Raw genomic sequence first — 8,736 nt, forward strand, 5'->3', positions numbered from 1 at the left:
TTTTTTTTTTTTTTTTTTTTTTTTTTTTGGTAATCTTTTCTGTTATCTCTTCCCTGCTGGTACCGTAGGTTTCCATTTAAAAGAATGACTCTGCTTCCCTGAACATGATCCAAATCACTGTTCACAAACTTGTAACTGTCCTAAATGCCTTTTCACACATCTCTAGCTATTGAAATCCTATTTAGCCCAAAAGAGTATTTCAAATCTCAGCCTATCAACTAACACTTTGCTAATTCTGTGTTTCCTTGTTTCTCTGTTAGCATCTCTCTCTCTTCTTCTCTCTTTCATGACTCTCCCTCATGCTTTAAAATTCCACAGCAATAAATCTAAATCTCCTTTGTGACAGTGGCCTCAACTATCCACATATTACAGTCATTTGCAATTTTTTGGGGGGGCGGGATGGGGTATAGAGTCTTGTTCTGTTGCCCAGGCTGGAGTGCAGTGGCACAATCTTGGCTCACTGCAACCTCCATCTCCTAGGTTCAAGAGATTCTCCTACCTCAGCCCCCTGGGTAGCTGGGACTACAGGCATGTACCACTACGCCTGGCTAATTTTTGTATTTTTAGTAGAAACAGGGTTTCACCAGGTTGGCCAAGCTGGTCTGAAACTCCTGACCTCAAGTGATCTGCCCACCTCAGCATCCCAAAGTACTGGCATTACAGGCATGAACCAGCACGCCCAGCCCATTTGCAGTTTTCTAAATCTCCATAACATAACATAAACCTTTTAGCTCTAGCCTAACGTTTTGCACCTAGTGGACATTTAATAAATATTTGTTGAATTGTACCAAAAGGCTAGAATGAGCTGAATTTACTGGCAAAAAAGGCAGGACCTTGTCAAGAGTTTGCATGTCAAACAAAATTTCTGTGTGTCTAATCCATTTTGAAAACTATTTGCATCTCAACTGATGAGAAATGAATTCTATTTTTAAAAACCTCTAAGAAAAGACATTTTACTGCTTCTTTCAGTAACATATCCCAGTGTGTAATAAGCTCTAATGTCAGAATAATCTCATTTCTTTCTAACCTAAATCCTTCATGTTGCAGACTGAGCTATTTCTTCTGGATGTTTCCAAGTGAAGATAAAGAAATGAGGCAGTGTTCACTTAGAAATTTCTGCCAATTTTCCCTTGGCTATTAAGTTTTCCTTCCTTCATCTGTATGGTTAATGCAGGTGCAGAATATTATCACTATCACCATGCAACCTCACTCACTGGACTAAGGTGACTCGCCCAAGAGCAGATGCCTGACCCAAGTCGGGCTAATAATCTTTTCCCCAGAATTTTCTGTTCCCTGGGATCATAAAAAGAGTTTGAGATATGTCTTTTTCTTTTTCTTTTTTATGTGGCCAAGGATATCTGATATAAATTTCAAAAGGTATCATCTGCCATGCTCAAAGTGGTAGGGAGAAGGGCAGACTGGAAGGAGAGAGAAGAAAGTTTGCATGTATTCCTGGAAAGGGAATCCAGACAGAATCCAGGAACCTTGTTCCAATCATTCCCAAGACCCATGTGCAGCCTGGGTTTTGTAATTCCTTGCTGTTAAAAGTCTTTTGTTGGAGTTCAAGAGCCACAAAGACACATTGTTAGACTTACTAGTTCTTGTATTTCTGTCATTTGCAACTAAAATACCTTTTGCTAAGCCACTCTCTATCTCACCTGTGTTTTAATCAATCAACCAGCAAGTATTTACTCTTTCTATCATAATGGACATAAATGGTAGAAAAATGATGGCAAGCCATTTCTTACCTTTTTTATTTTCCAAGATAAATTAACTCAGTCTCCTGTACTGTTATAGAAATAGCTTTCCATGTCTTTACCCACTGCCACTGACCTTTCCATAGCCATCTTCATCTTTTCTTAATTCCCTAGAGCCAAACCCAGCATGCAGCAGGTATCTGAATACCACAGAGCATGTCACATTAATGGTCTTCCACAGTCCACATGTCCTGGGCTTACCTGTGAACCCCTTAGCTACGGGGCTTCCTCATTTTATAGTCACTTGTGGTCTTCTCTACACTTGGATGCTTCTCTTTAGGAAAGAACATTGTCATTTTCTTCCTTTATTATCCGTTTTTGGCTTTGGAGAAAATAGTGTAAGCCAATGTATAAAAGGTTCATTTCTTAGATTCAGCTACTGCTAACAGGAGGCTTTTGCTGACATTCCATATATTTAAACAGAAGGAAAAAGGGGTTTTATTTTATCCCTCACAAACTGCTACATATTGCAGTTAAAGTAAAAAAATCACAAACTGCTAGATATAGAAAGAACTATACCAAAAAGACTTCTAGAAATAATAATAAGATATTAAAAATTACTTATATCAATGAGACATAAGAACTAAATAATGGTGTGTAGGCTCCTGGGCTCTGTAGGGTTAGATTTTATATAGCTGTTATGTTTGGAAGAAAATAAGACTTAACCAGTGGTGCCCAATATTTAAAATGAAAGCCTATTATATAATATTGTCCTATGCCAGAAACCAGCAAACTTTCTCTGTAAAGGGTCAGAGAGAAAATGTTGTCGGCTTTGGAGAATGTTGTTTCCACCATAAGAACTCAACTCTGTCATTGTTTGTCACTATTTGTCAGAAAGCAGCTGGAGACATTACATTTTAAAAATGGGCATGGCTGTGTTCCAATAAAACTTAACTTATAAAAACAGTTAGTGGGCCTAATTCAGTCTGTGGGCCATAGCTTTCCAACCCCAGTCTGTACGTAATATCTTATATAGCATAGTTTTACTCACCATATGAAATGATGCCTAAAATGATGGGTGACGATAGGTTCTCTTGAAGTCCAGGGATTTATCTCCTGTGATGGTTAATATTAAGTGTTAAATTGATTGAATTGAAGGATACAAGTATTATTTCTGGGTGTGCCTGTGAGGGTGTTGCTAGAGGAATTTAACCTTTGAGTCAGTGGACTGGGAAAGGAAGACCCACCTTCAATGTGGGTGGGCACCATCCAATCGGCTGCCAGCATAGCTAGAAAAGGCAGGCAGAAGGTGGAATGACCAGGCTTGCTGAGTCTTCTGGCTCTCACCTGTCTCCTCTGCTGGATGCTTCCTGCCCTCAAACATCAGACTCCAGGTTCTTTGGCTTTTGGACCCTTGGACTTATACCACTGGTTTGCCAGGGGCTCTCAAGCCTTTGGCCACAGGCTGAAGGCTGCACTGTTGGTGTCCCTACTTTTGAGGTTTTGAGACTCAGACAGATCCACTACTGGCTTCCTTGTTCCTCAGCTTCCAGATGGCCTATCTGGAAGATCACTTTACCTTGTGATCGAGTGAGTCAATTCTCCTTAATAAACTCCCCTCATATATACATGTATCCATTAGTTTTGTCCCTCTAGAGAACCCTGACTAACACAACTCCTTTACCATAATTTCCATATAGTATTATTGAATACTACACATTATGTGTATATATTTATATATTTATCTAGAGATAGACAGTAGATAAATGATAGACATATAGATAGATAGATAGATGGATAGATAGATAGGCAGGCAGAGAGATGATAGATAGGCAGATAGATAGATAGATAGATAGATAGGCAGATAACTTGCTAAACTTAGTTAAGCAAGATTTCTGAGTTGTGGTTTTACTGGACAAGAAGCTTGGGAATGGCAAAGCCCATAGCGTCCTCGTATCTGTGAATCTAGCTCCTAGCATAGGTCCTGGCTTATACAGGGGGATCTGTGCCTCTGAGAATGAATTTGTTCATGGCTTCCAGCTCCTCTCCCCATCCCCACTTTACAAACCTCCTCTCAGTCATCCATTTTCTTCTCACTAACAATGTGTTGAGCTCCAGCTAAGGCATTCCCAGAAAAGAAGTTACAGTCATTAACATATTCATTTATCAAATATTTGATGAGCATATAAGTTAGCACTGTCATGAAAGAAACTGGACATACTTGGTGAATATGTTTTATTAAAATTATCTATGCCTATGATGTAACAAATTTAGTGATTGCAATCTGGGTTTTGTATATAGTTTATATTAGATTGAATTCCAGTTATTTAAAAATAATTAGAAACAGTTTTGCTTCCAGACAGGTGCAAGTCATGTGAAAACATGCACACACATCCCCAAAACTTCTCTTCCTACTGACATGGAATCTACTTCATTCTTGGTCCTCGGGTTACTCATAGTCCTAAAAATTATTCTCTGCTAGAATTTGACACTAAGACTGAAATGTAATATTTTTCCAGAATTAACACATTGCTATCACTACAGTAGTTCCCTTATCTGTGAGGGATATGTTCCAAGATCCCCAGTGGATATCTGAAACTAGGGATAGTACTGAACTCTTCATACACCATGCCTATGCCTATACATATATACCTACAATAAGGTTTAATTTATATGAATAGGCACAGTAAGAGATAAACAACAATTAATAATAAAATAGAACAATTATAACAATACACTGTAAGAAAAGTTATGAGAATGTGGTCCCTCTCTCTCAAAATACCTTACTGTACTGTGCTCACCCTTCTTCCTGTGATGTGCCAATGTGAGGAGATGAAGTGAGGTGGATGACGTACGCCTTGTGACATAAAAGGGAAATTCCAGAAATAAACATATCATAAGCTTTAAATTGCACACTGTTCTGAGTAGTGTGATGAAATCTCAGGCCATCCTGCTCCCTAAGACGTGAATCGTCCCCGTGTCCAGCATATCTACACTTTAGACGCTACCAGCCCTGTTAGTCATTCAGGGGCTGTCTTGGTTATCAGAGCCACTGTCATGGTATCGTGGTGCTTGTGTTCAAGTCACCCTTATTTTACTTCATCATGGCTCCAAAGTGCAAGCGTAGTAATGCAATTTTTTGGACTCAACTTGACTGCAAGCAACTGAAACTGCGAAAAGAAAAACCACAAATAAGGGGGCACTGCTGGAAAAGTCCACAAATATCTCACATTTAAGAGATTGTTTCCTTGGAGAATGTCTTCTTCAACTTATTTGGAGAGAACTTGTTTCTCAATAATGGCAACGAGTTTGAAGTCATTTTTCATCAGAACAACAAGACTATGCACCATTAGCCAAACTCAAAGCACCAAAGAGTATATTCTCAAGCACTTTCAGAATGAAACAACTGTTCCATTCAAGACAGATGACAGCAATGCCTCACCCCATCCCTTGGTCCTTCCCTCTTCAGTGTGCACCCACCTGAGCCACCACTACCAGCCCTGGCACTGCCTTCTCACTGCACAGCCCACCCACAGTTAGTGCACATCTATCTTTACCTCCGAAATCTAAATCTATTCTTGATCTGTTTTTGAACAAATGTATCTAAAAATGGCATGAAGCTCTTGGGGCATCACTACAAAACCCAACTCAAGCCTGAGGTATCCATACAGACTTGAAGTGTCTAAACTACCCCTACACGTTAAAGTATAATCTGCGTGGCTTGGTGGGGTATGTGCGTCTTCTGGATAATATTATTTCCTTCTCTAATTTTCACTTAATCAATCCGAGGGTAGGGTGGAAGTCGTCTGTATCGGAGCTGAGTCCAAAACAGCACTACTTTAAAGACAAATTCCAAAGACGTTAGGTACATGAAAGGACCAGAACTCGCATTTACAACACCTTCCTCCAGATGCAAATTATTCTCTTTCGACTTTAAATAAGTTACTATAGTATTACATCTGGAGAGAAATTAATTGTGTACCCCTTTTATATATTTTCTGCAATGATACTCTCAAACTGTTTAGAGGAAGTTTTTTATATTTTTAAATAAATAATTCTTAATACATTTTGGGGAGAACAAATTCTTGCAATCTGCATGTCCTGAGCAAAGTTTTCCGGAAGAATTGATGAATTCTGAGAAAATCCTTGAGGCCACTCAAGCTGAAAAACTCTGTGCTATGGCTAGTTAGGAACTTAGGAATCTTAACTTATTTGAGGCCAACATGCAATGCTGACATTGTTCCAAGCAGGTGGGAAGAAATAATTTGAAATAGGGGAAGAGACTTAGAATGAACAAATGCACATGACTCAATGAGAGCAAAGGGCAATGTGTTAAACTGTTCTACCCCAATCATGTGAATGCAGCCTAAAAGTTCAGCCCAACATCTACCTTGACTTTTAGAAGAGCATGAACAAAGTGACATCCCCAGGTATCCTCAGGAACTGCTTGTGACTCAGAACATTCCCTTCTGGGCCAGATGATGTTCCCCCTACCCCTCACCCCAGGCCCCCAGTTATCGCTGAGGAGTCCACAGCATCTTTTTTTCTGTGACCTTCTCTAAAGTCAAACCAATACCAACCATGTGTTCCCAGAATCCTGAAACTCATTTACTGCTTGATAACACATTTTCAGTTATTATTTCTACTCCTTAGAGCACTGCCTTAGTTATGTGTGAGTTTGCCCTGACTTTAAAGACGCCATCTAACTGACAATGATGTAAACAAACAAACAAACCAAAAAAACAGCTTGGTGACTTTAACAGCTTTTAGTCCACTTGGGTGGGTGATGACAGGGGCACTTCCGAGAAGGTGGGTCCTTTCTGGAGTCTCTGGAAGTATCTCTAGGAACTACCATGTAAATTTAAATTTAGAAATAAATTATATGATAAATAATTTATAATGATAAATTTAGAAATAAATTATATAATTTAGAAATAAATTTAAATTATGTAGTCTAAGTGCTTCTTCCACCTTCAACAAACTAATAACAATGTTAATAATAAGCAGCAGTCATTGCACATTGCACAGGTGTCTTTTTCATAGCTAACATATTGTTATCTCAGTTTATCCTATTACTGTTTGAGGTAGGAGCCATTACAAGTCAGTCTGCAGACCAGGAGGCGAGGTGCAAGAGAGGTTAACTAACAAGATGTTGTCCTTGGCCCTTTTTTTTTTCCTCCATTGATGTAAATATCCAGCCTGGGTTTTTCTCTCTTGTGCTCCAGAAGCAAAGTGATCATCCCTTCTTTGATGCCCCCAGGCCCTGAGACTCATTATAACAAACCCCAACACAAACACATTCAGGAAAAAAAACCTCATTCTCTTCCACCCCACACTCAATCGTTCCTTCTTAACTCAGTGAATGGTACACTTAGTTTCACAAGCTTGGAAACTGGGCCATATCCAAAGCACTGCCCTGACTTGTCCCCCATTTCCATGCAGTCACATATCTTCTGAGTGTCCTTCTGTTCCGGAGAACTCTTGGATTCAGCCTCGCCATCATTTCATCATTTCTTAGATCACAACGGCAGTCTCCTATTAGCTTCCCTGCCTCTGCCTCAGCTATCTGGAATGAAAATTTGTTTAGACCACCCCCTGCTTAAGATGATTGATGGGGAGCAACCCTATTGACAGGGCCAAAGCAGCATCACAGGATGTCCCGTTTCCCCTCCCCACCTCTCAGTTGATTGACTTCCTGGACCTCCTATACTCTATTGTCCCAGTCCCACAATGTCCCAGAAACTAAACGAGAACACTGTGGAGGAGACAGGCAAGAAGAAGCAGGAAATGCAGGAGAAAGAAGGTACTCTGCCTGAGAGAGTGGAGAAGCCAAAGCTAAAGGCCAAATATCCAATCCTAGGACAAAGGCCTGGGGGCCCAGCTTCCTTATGAAGGGATTCCGGAAAGGGAAAAAGTACTTTGACTCAGAAGACTACAACACGGCCAAAGCCAAGTAGGAGCATAAGCAGCTGCCAAGTGCACAACCAGATAAGAACCTGATGACTGGTGACCACATCCCCACCACACAGGATCTGCCCCCAGAAAATCCTCACTCATCACCAGCAAGCCAGCGGGTGGCCAAGTTGAATGATCTTGTCCGGGGCTCTGCCAGATCCTGAGATGCTGAACCTCTGGGTCTGAAATCGCCATTGCAAAATTGTAACTGAGACAGTGAAAGAGATCTGACTGAACCAACTCCATCTTGCCTCTAACCTCCAAGCTGTCTTTGTTCATTACTGGGTGTAGGCTGAACTAACTTTGGGAAGAACGTAGTTTATAGTTTATAGTTTCAAATAAAGACCACAGCAGCCCTTTCCCAAAACAAACCTCCTTCTTGCCTAGGGACTGGAATGCCTTTGTAGGACTAACAGATTAGCCACAAGATTAGAAATTATGGTTTAGGAGTCATGAAGCCTGAGGCTACAAGATTCTGACCCTCCCTAAATTTCTCCTAAGATCAGTGCTTGAGATAGTTTGCTTGGTGGATCAGCTGGGACCACTCAGATTGATAAGCTGCCTCATGTGATCTTGTGGCTCACTCTGGAACTGACTGACTCAGTGCAAGTGGACAGCTTCAGTTCTCTCTGGTTTCATCTCCGACCAACCAATCAGCACTCTTGACTCACTGGCCTTCCTCCACCCACCAAATTATCCTTAATATCTCTGATCCTGGAATGCTTGGGGAAAAGTGATTTGAATAATAAAACTGTCTCCACACAGCCGGCTCTGAGAATTTTACTCTTTCTCTGTTGCAAGTCCCCTGTCTAGATAAATCAGCTCTGTCTAGGCAGAAGGTAAGGTGAACCCGCTGGGCAGTTACAGGTCCTGTGTTGGCTTCTGCCCCTCCCATCTTTTGCAGCCAGGGGTGAGGAGGTGGCTTGGGCATGGGTTAGAGAGGCAGAAGCCCCTGCCCATCAGTGTCCCAGCACATGGAGCCCCTAGGGCTAAGCACCAAGACCTTGAACATTTTTTGTTTTACCTTTTTTCTAAATAACAGTTGAGAGAAATCTCAATGAAATCTTGGGGGTAGGGTTGGGAG

The 8,736-nt window shown here is 40.9% G+C and overlaps 1 pseudogene; it reads left to right on the top strand.

Moving 5' to 3' along the window:
- The first annotated feature begins 7,427 nt into the window (after positions 1-7,427).
- On the top strand, positions 7,428-7,788 carry LOC108544420 (alpha-endosulfine pseudogene; annotated as a pseudogene).
- Positions 7,789-8,736: the final 948 nt, after the last annotated feature.

This window comes from Rhinopithecus bieti, unplaced genomic scaffold (genome assembly GCF_001698545.2).
Source record: "Rhinopithecus bieti isolate Rb0 unplaced genomic scaffold, ASM169854v2 scaffold_25396, whole genome shotgun sequence".
In the NCBI taxonomy this organism is placed as follows: domain Eukaryota; kingdom Metazoa; phylum Chordata; class Mammalia; order Primates; family Cercopithecidae; genus Rhinopithecus; species Rhinopithecus bieti.